Consider the following 10811-nt stretch of genomic DNA (forward strand, 5'->3'; position numbering starts at 1 on the left):
ATTAATTGGACGAATCGATTATGTGCATGGGGGAATCAGCCTGGCTGTCACAAGTAATACAATATCATATTATGAACTGAGATTGAACGTTCAAAATACATTTGGGAAAATAAAGATCACATATAATTGCCAATAATCAAAATTATCTCGCTTAGTTTTCGACTGTTTTGTGTGAGTCATTTGGAAAATTTGATTAGATTTTGTATATCATGAACATGATAATAATAATGGAGCACTCCACCTGTTTTACCATTTTCCCATTTTTCTCGAGGACATATATTTCACCTCATTAGAGTTGCTTTGGCGACGATTGAACACAATTTATGATGCCTTTTTTTTGCATAGATCTAAATTGTATTATAATATAACATGATTAGATAAGATAAAATGATTTATGATAAGATTTTATAAGATAAAAAGAGAATACGAGAGAGGGAGAAAGATGGGACCCGAGATGGGATAATGGAGAAGAGACAGGGAGAAGAGAGAAAAGGAGAGAAGAGAGGAGAATAGATCGAATGGTGGGGGGAGGACCCGGGGGCGAAATTATTTTTCCCACCGAGTTCTGGACCAACATATGAATATTCATTACTTGCGTCTTCGGATTAAGAGTACGCATGCGCGTGGACTCTGCCTCGACCAGTGATGGTCGTAAGCATTCACGTTCAGTTGCTCAGAATGAATATTAGCATCGTCAAATTACCGGTACTCTTACATAGTTACATATGCCTTATATATATCCAATTCTTAAACACTTTTCAAACTAGCTGCCATTAATGGCAAGACATGTGCTAGGCTAGGGCTCGATCGCTTAGGCTAGCGCATTAACTTTACCTCAAATCTGGACCTGTCTAATGCCTAGTACTAATCAGTGTTGTAGTGCCTTGGCCTTGAACATTCAAGCCTTGGCCTTGGCCTTGAGGATTTTGAGCCTTGAAATTTCAAGGCATTTTCAAGGCATTTTGTATTATGTACTTTCATTTGTTTTATAAGTAATTATAAATGTTTCAGTTTTTTTTTTAATAGTTAATGACACTAATGGTCAATACTACCAGTCACCAGTAACATCAGCAGCAGCAGTAGTATGTGTACTAGCAGTGTCATCAATTGTAATTGTCACCATTATCAAGAATTTTCAAACAAAGAATACATCAGTTATGAAAAATAGCATTATGTATTGGTAATGTGTTGTAATCATGACTAATGATGTTAATGACAGTAAATAATAATGATCAAGATCAAGATAATAGTGCTTTGATGACAAGAATAAATTTGACATCTGACTGCAATTTTGACAACAATATTCATACTTTAAACATAGCTAACTCTAACGCACGATAACAAGGTTGATTTCTATTCCATTAGGATTTTCCTTGTATTATTTTCTTTGGCCAACAAGAATGAAAAGATTTGGTAAACTTGAACACAGTCTTCAATTTTGTCATATCCAAATGGGTTATGTCAATGGCATGATGAGCCAGAAACTTTGAGGGGCCAAGTATGGCATATAGAGCAAAACTTCTGTAAAAAAAAAGAAGAAAGCGATTGAAGCGAGCGAGTGAACAAAATTTGTCCCCCTCTTTCTATAGGAAAAGCTAATTTTGCGATAGATTGTTTAAAAAATAATATCACATTTACTCTATCTTTTCATTTCCCTTCCCCCTTATCTAAGTGTATTCTTGGTGGTGGAACTTCTTCTTCTCTCTATCTCTTTTCTAAATTGTATATTTGTTTTGGGTCAGATTGACAAAACAAAGGGGGAAAATGTTTACTTCTTTTTAATCATATATCGTTCAACAGTGAATTTCATTTCTTTACAGTTTCAAGGAAATAAACAACGTATTTGTTTTTGTGTCAATATGGTTTCAAGAAATAATGATTAATTAAAAAAAAGTAATTTAATAATTAATTATTATTAATATTATCAACAAGTATTAATAATTAATGATTGATTAACTGTTTAAAGAAATAATTAAGATTTACCCTCTCCCAACTAAGGGTATGGGGTGCGCCCTGTTTACTTTATATCCTTTTGAATATAACTTTATTTTGTTAGTATTCTTTATTCTGTTTTTTTTTTTAAGGTAAAATAAGTGTAGAAGATACAAGAAATGAGAATTGAAATTTAAAAGTGGTTGTAAGCAGAAAAAAAAAAGAAAGCTGACAAGAGTCCTAAAAATGACTCATTTTTAGTTTAAGCATTTAAAAATTTTAACTTGCGTTTTGTGCTCTCTAGCCCCCCCCCAAAAAAAAAAAATCCCTGTAGGATTTTTATTTCCAAATGAAATATGCCCTTTTTAAAAAAGAAATATACCTTCTTTAATAATAAAACATAATACATTTTAGGTTCGAAAATCACAGATTTTGAATCGTGCTTGCATCAATTATTGTTTAGTACAGTACTAATCCTGCTCATGGTTACAAAAATGTATAGAATGTTGCTTAATGGTTGGAATATCACAAAAAAGCAAGGACCCCCCAGTGCCCCCCCCCCATAAAAAAATCCTAGCTACGCCACTGCATTGCATGGAACGTATTATAACGTCAGGCACTTGATCAGTGATCTTGATCCCCGTCTTCCCCCCCCCCCAAATTAAGGATTTCTTAGCTGAAAAAAAATTGACAAGCAAAAAAAAAAATCTTCACGTTCAAAAGAGGGGACATAAGTCTTTTTTTGTTGCATTTTGACATTACAAATTATTGATTTGGCTTCTCAAAGGGGGGAGGGCACGTCCCCTGGATCAGTTGTAAATTGTCAGGGGGCAGTCTGCGCCCCCCCCCCCCCCTTGGTACACTAGTTGTTCCATGCTGATACAGCGTAGATCAGAGTCTAGATCTAGAGACTAGACTAGAACTAAGATATCTTTTAGATCTAGGACTGGTTCTGTATACGGACTAGAAATATTAAACCATGTTAAATAAAATCAAACGTAAAGTTCGGAATTTGGTTCGAAGTTTTAAACCATGGCATTAGTCGGCTATTACTATTAGTATTAGGCATTAGACAGGTCCAGATTTGAGGTAAAGTTAATGCGTTAGCCTAAGCTAGCCCTAGCCTAGCACGGTTACACTTCGTAATTCCGAAGGTTCTTTATTCCGAAGGTTCGTAATTCCGAAACACGAAAATTGCCTTTACCTCGATGCTCGTTAATCCGAAAACGTAGAAGGGTTCGTTAATCCGAACATTTGTGGCGTTATTCCGAAGGTTCGTTATTCCGAAGGTTCGATAATCCGAAAACGAAATAAGGTTCGATGTACCGAAGGTTCGTTAATCCAAAAACGAAATAAGGTTCGTTGTTCCGAAGGTTCGTTAATCCGAAAACGAAATAAGGTTCGTTGTTCCGAAGGTTTGTTAGTCCGAAAACGAAATAAGGTTCGTTAATCATTTCGTTTTCGGACTAACAAACCTTCGGAATTACGAATCTCATTTCGTTTTCGGATTAACGAACCTTCGGAATTACGAACCTCACTTCGTTTTCGGACTAAGGAACCTTCGGAATTACGAACCTCATTTCTTTTTCGGACTAACGAACCTTCGGAATTACGAACCTTCGGAAATACGAACCTTCGGAATAACGAACCTTCGGAATATCCGAACCTTCGGAATAACGAAGCTTCGGAATTACGAATGTATGCGGCCTAGGACATGTCTTGCCATCATTAATACTTGTTGATAATATTAATAATAATTAATTATTCAATTACTATTTTTTTATTAATCATTATTTCTTGAAACCATATTGACACAAAAACAAATACGTTGTTTATTTCCTTGAAACTGTAGAGAAATGAAATTCACTGTTGAACGATATATGATTAAAAAGAAGTAAACATTTTCCCCCCTTTGTTTTGTCAATCTGACCCAAAACAAATATACAATTTAGAAAAGAGATAGAGAGAAGAAGAAGTTCCACCACCAAGAATACACTTAGATAAGGGGGGAAGGGAAAGGAAAAGATGGAGTAAATGTGATATTATTTTTTAAACAATCTATCGCAAAATTAGCTTTTCCTATAGAAAGAGGGGGACAAATTTTGTTCACTCGCTCGCTTCAATCGCTTTCTTCTTTTTTTTTGACAGAAATTTTGCTCTATATGCCATGCTTGGCCCCTCAAAGTTTCTGGCTCATCATGCCATTGACATAACCCATTTGGATATGACAAAATTGAAGACTGTGTTCAAGTTTACCAAATCTTTTCAGAATATCATTAAGACTTAAAACATTCTTGTTGGCCAAAGAAAATAATACAAGGAAAATCCTAATGGAATAGAAATCAACCTTGTTATCGTGCTTTAGAGTTAGCTATGTTTAAAGTACGAAAATTGTTGTCAAAATTGCAGTCAGATGTCAAATTTATTCTTGTCATCAAAGCACTATTATCTTGATCTTGATCATTATTATTTACTGTCATTATCATCATTAGTCATGATTACAACACATTACCAATACATAATGCTAATTTTCATAACTGATGTATTCTTTGTTTGAAAATTCTTGATAATGGTGACAATTACAATCGATGACACTGCTAGTACACTTACTACTGCTGCTGCTGCTAATGTTACTGCTGACTGGTAGTATTGACCATTATAGTGTCATTAAATATTAAAAAAAACAACTGAAACATTTATAATTACTTATAAAACAAATGAAAGTACATAATACAAAATGCCTTGAAAATGCCTTGAAAATGCCTTGAAAATGCCTTGAAATTTCAAGGCTCAAAATCCTCAAGGCCAAGGCCAAGGCTTGAATGTTCAAGGCCAAGGCACTACAACACTGATTAGTACTAGGCATTAGACAGGTCCAGATTTGAGGTAAAGTTAATGCGCTAGCCTAAGCGAGCCCGAAGGTTCGATAATCCGAAAACGAAATAAGGTTCGATGTACCGAAGGTTCGTTAATCCAAAAACGAAATAAGGTTCGTTAATCCGAAAACGAAATAAGGTTCGTTGTTCCGAAGGTTTGTTAGTCCGAAAACGAAATAAGGTTCGTTAATCATTTCGTTTTCGGACTAACAAACCTTCGGAATTACGAATCTCATTTCGTTTTCGGATTAACGAACCTTCGGAATTACGAACCTCACTTCGTTTTCGGACTAAGGAACCTTCGGAATTACGAACCTCATTTCTTTTTCGGACTAACGAACCTTCGGAATTACGAACCTTCGGAAATACGAACCTTCGGAATAACGAACCTTCGGAATATCCGAACCTTCGGAATAACGAAGCTTCGGAATTACGAATGTATGCGGCCTAGGACATGTCTTGCCATCATTAATACTTGTTGATAATATTAATAATAATTAATTATTCAATTACTATTTTTTTATTAATCATTATTTCTTGAAACCATATTGACACAAAAACAAATACGTTGTTTATTTCCTTGAAACTGTAGAGAAATGAAATTCACTGTTGAACGATATATGATTAAAAAGAAGTAAACATTTTCCCCCCTTTGTTTTGTCAATCTGACCCAAAACAAATATACAATTTAGAAAAGAGATAGAGAGAAGAAGAAGTTCCACCACCAAGAATACACTTAGATAAGGGGGGAAGGGAAAGGAAAAGATGGAGTAAATGTGATATTATTTTTTAAACAATCTATCGCAAAATTAGCTTTTCCTATAGAAAGAGGGGGACAAATTTTGTTCACTCGCTCGCTTCAATCGCTTTCTTCTTTTTTTTTGACAGAAATTTTGCTCTATATGCCATGCTTGGCCCCTCAAAGTTTCTGGCTCATCATGCCATTGACATAACCCATTTGGATATGACAAAATTGAAGACTGTGTTCAAGTTTACCAAATCTTTTCAGAATATCATTAAGACTTAAAACATTCTTGTTGGCCAAAGAAAATAATACAAGGAAAATCCTAATGGAATAGAAATCAACCTTGTTATCGTGCTTTAGAGTTAGCTATGTTTAAAGTACGAAAATTGTTGTCAAAATTGCAGTCAGATGTCAAATTTATTCTTGTCATCAAAGCACTATTATCTTGATCTTGATCATTATTATTTACTGTCATTATCATCATTAGTCATGATTACAACACATTACCAATACATAATGCTAATTTTCATAACTGATGTATTCTTTGTTTGAAAATTCTTGATAATGGTGACAATTACAATCGATGACACTGCTAGTACACTTACTACTGCTGCTGCTGCTAATGTTACTGCTGACTGGTAGTATTGACCATTATAGTGTCATTAAATATTAAAAAAAACAACTGAAACATTTATAATTACTTATAAAACAAATGAAAGTACATAATACAAAATGCCTTGAAAATGCCTTGAAAATGCCTTGAAAATGCCTTGAAATTTCAAGGCTCAAAATCCTCAAGGCCAAGGCCAAGGCTTGAATGTTCAAGGCCAAGGCACTACAACACTGATTAGTACTAGGCATTAGACAGGTCCAGATTTGAGGTAAAGTTAATGCGCTAGCCTAAGCGAGCCCTAGCCTAGCACATGTCTTGCCATTAATGGCAGCTAGTTTGAAAAGTGTTTAAGAATTGTATATATATAAGAGTACCGGTAATTTGACGATGCTAATATTCATTCTGAGCAACTGAACGTGAATGCTTACGACCATCACTGGTCGAGGCAGAGTCCACGCGCATGCGTACTCTTAATCCGAAGACGCAAGTCATGAATATTCATATGTTGGTCCAGAACTCGGTGGGAAAAATAATTTCGCGACCCGGGGGGTCACTTCCATTCACGAGTGGATACCATGCGCGACCATGGGGTCTCGAAAAGCACCCTAAACACGTAATTTCCATATTCTGAAAATGCACCCCTTAACAAGTATTGGCGCGTGAAACCCTACCCTTAACAAGTATTGGAAACAAAACGATACTCTTGGCAAATATTCCCTGAAATGAACCCCTAAACAAGTACAGGAATGTTTTATTGTTATGGGTCCTTCGGTCGTCGGCTTTACCTCATTTGGTTTAGTACGACCCCACTTTAATTCTACACCTCGCGCAAATCGGACTCTAAACACGAAGTGTTGGGGCAAAATGGACATCCTTTATAAAACATTTTAATTTTGTTTTATCATTCCCGCAAATTCGACCCTAAACACGTAATTTTCCTAGCGAAATAGACACCCTTTTTTCATTATTTTTGTGTTTTTGACACCCTTATCACGTTACGTACGTAACGTGCCCTATCGTGAAAAGGACATCCTTTTTACGTGTTTTTTTGGTCGCGCATGGTATCCACTCGTCAATGTAAGTGGCCCCCCCGGGGGGGAGGATGGGAAAGGCAGTGGCGTAACAGGCAGGGGGAACCCCCCCCCCCCCCTCCCGGCGGATTACACCGGGAAAAATAAAAAACGGGAAAAAGAGAAGAGGGAGAAAGAGAGAAAGGAAAAGGGAAAGAAAGAAAGAAAGAAAAAGAGGAAAGGGAAAGGGAAAAAGTGAAAAGAAAGGGACAGAAAGAAAGAACATACACAGAGAATGCTGTGGAAGGAAAGCGGGGAAAGGAACGAAAGAACAATTGAGAAAGTACAAAATATCCTGAGATACTAATACATTAGCATGATTAGCAATTAAGAGAGGGATATAAAATCAAAAGATATGACTAAATAATGGCCGGCATGGGGAAGAATGGCGGGAAAATGGGAGAAAGAGGCAAGAATTAAGAAACGCCGGAAATGAAGGTAGAGCCAAAAGCTAAATTGAAAAATCAAAAATAAAATTATGAAGAAAAGGGACAGGAAAAGAAAGAAAAGAATTTATACGATCGGGCCGCCGAGGAATGAAAAATAAAATAAAGAACGGGAAGAAAGGTGGAAGGCGTCTATTATAAGCTTGCTAAATTTATAATGGTCGCAATCAGGACAACAAATATACAAGGGCTCAGTATAGTACTATCCCCCTATGTCATAACCTAAAAGTAAAGCGTTACGCCTGCTAGATTTACCAAAAAAAAACTTTGTCTAAATTTACAAAGCTACTATTACATAATTAGAAATGTCAAAATTTTTAAAGGCCAATTTTTTTTACAAATTTTACCACATTTGCTATGTTACTTTTGCCTCAAAATATTTCGCTTATTATCCGCAACTGCTTTGAAGTTATGTGTTGTGTATGTAAGGTTTGATCAAAAGTGACCATCTGCAACTGGACATTTTAAACACTTATGTAATTTTGAATAGGATGCATGGATTATTTAATATATTGTTAAACATTAATGCGAGTGCAAACCGTGAGCCGTAATTTTTAATAAACTGTCATAAAAAAGGGAGATTTTAAGGACTTGATGGAATACACGAAGACAATAGTTACTTGTCAATATATATAACATATCTCGCCAACTCGTCAAGTCGATGGCACTTTGAAGGCTCCGTAATTTTAATCATAAAGAAAGAAGAAAAAAAACCTCGATCTTGGTTAGAATAATCACACACATATATAAATTGGCAAATCAGGCCCCAATTATTTACGTTGGAAATCAGTTTCTCGTATCATGAAGAATTGTTACAATAACTAATACACACTTTTTATAAATATAGTTAAATATATAGTAGACCTATATGTTATTCTATTATAATTGATCTTAAACCTTTTTGTTCATACTCACTCTTTTATCCGCTTCTGTTTTATGTAAGCACCCACTGGATAGGGTCAAATGGCCTTTATTGACTACAGTAATTCAGCCAGTTAACTTTATTTGACCCTGGCAGTCCAGTAAGTGCTCAATCTATACTCTGTTATGTTTATTATGTGTTGTACTACCAGGGCCGTAGCTAGAGGGGGGGTATGGGGGGGGGGGGGGGTGTGACACCCCCCCAACATTCGTGGCAGTCGGCAAAATCATGTACCAGTTGGCAAAATGGAGGATAGGGGAGAAAAAGAAAGAAAGAAAGAGAGAGAGAGGGGGAGAGAGAGAAAGAAAGAAAGAAAGAAAGAAAGAAAGAAAGAAATAAAGAAAGAAAGAAAGAAAGAAAGAAAGAAAGAAAGAAAGAAAGAAAGAAAGAAAGAAAGAAAGAAAGAAAGAAAGAAAGAAAGAAAGAAAGAAAGAAAGAAAGAAAGAAAGAAAGAAAGAAAGAAAGAAAGAAAGAAAGAAAAGGAAAGAAAAATAGGGGTACTAACTTCGAAGAAGGTTACGACTTTTAGAGTAAAGACAACCAATTGGCAAATCCAAGTCCATGTAGCCAGGCTTAGAGCCCTACTAGTCAGCAAAATACTAAGTACAAAACAGATGGAGCTATAATAACACACAAAGTAAGCCCCCAGTCCTCCCCCAATATGAACAAGCTTGTTAGTTTGCAAATTATACCACAATTATTGACGATTTAACAAACACATTAGTTTTGTAAAATTAGAGGCAATACTAGGTACATAAATATTGGGTGGGATGAATTTCCAAGGTTTAAGTTGAATAATCAAAGCCAAAGTATAGTTGGCAAATTATAAAGTGGGCCTATTAAAGTGGCAGAACACTATACGCTCTACCAGTCAGCAAAGTGATGTACAAGTACTGCCCCGTTTCAGATTTGAAAAGAACAGAACACAAGACTTACAAAACTGGTAACTCTGCAGTTGGCAAATTCATGAAGACAAGTCTACAACTTGTAGACTTGTCTACAAGTTTGCAGTTGGCAAAAAACACAAAAAATGTTCTAAGTTATTTTTACTAAACTTTTTTTTTAATTTATGGTGTCAGAAGGTGCTTAGGGTGGGGATGGGGGCAGGTTGGGGTTGCATCATTCCTGGTGCTCGCATTGTCTGACTAATGAGATATATAGTCCTGTTGTATTTTAAGTCCACAAAGATTATGCACCAAACTATCTTCTCGCACTTCAAGTTATCATTGTTTTATGTAGTGACATATGCTTTTTTCATGACTATATACTTAAAGTGATTGCCCCCTTTTAAGGCCTTAATAAAACATTTCCAGTATGTGCTTACGTTCGCATTGGTGTGGACCGATATAGATACCAGGCTGGTGTTAAATCAACACCGGCGTTTTTGCAGTGCACGAATTCCTAAAGACAGTCCTTAAAATGTCCCTTTTTCGGATCTAATTATAACAAATTTTCAGCTCGCGCTTCGCGCTCGCATCACTTAATTAGTGAAATAGTAAATTCCTACAAACAAGCCATATAGAATGCCCCTCTTCAGGTCTGAATTTCAAAAATTGTCAGCTCGCGCTTCTCGCCCGCAATATTTCATTAGTGAAATACGTATCATGTTCATCACAATGACCACAAATAGTGCTTCATGTGCCAGTGTAATTCTAACAAAATCAGCAAGCGCTTGGCGCTCGCATTAGATGACTATGATGAGATACGTACGCACTTCATAAATTCCAAAAGATAGTCCTGAAAATGTCCCTTTTTAGGGTTAAGTTATACAAAAAATTTCAGCTCGCGCTTCGCGCTCGCATTGTTTGTTTTGTAAGACAGGTAGTACGTATCATGATTACAAAACTTTGCTTATAATGTCCCTTTTTAGGACTGAATATCAAACATTTTCAGCTCGCGCTTCGCACTCGCATTATTTGATCACTAAGATACATATCCGTTTAATGGCACAGTCCTTAAAATGTCTCTATCAGGTCAGTATACCTGGCGATTGAGCGCGCTTCGCGCGCCCACTTAATGACTCTAAATTTTTGCTGGTGCCCCCCCCCCCATGCCGTGACCCACGGTACGCCACTGTTAGCAGTAGCACTTGAAATTTTAGTTGAGACATCTTGCACAGAAGGTCAATTAAAAATTAACAAATCTTTGATTTTGATATTATTAATGCATAGGGTATATCATTATACTGCAAGTTAGCAACTACGGCA

Source organism: Lytechinus pictus, chromosome 7 (assembly GCF_037042905.1).
Source record: "Lytechinus pictus isolate F3 Inbred chromosome 7, Lp3.0, whole genome shotgun sequence".
Classification (NCBI taxonomy): domain Eukaryota; kingdom Metazoa; phylum Echinodermata; class Echinoidea; order Temnopleuroida; family Toxopneustidae; genus Lytechinus; species Lytechinus pictus.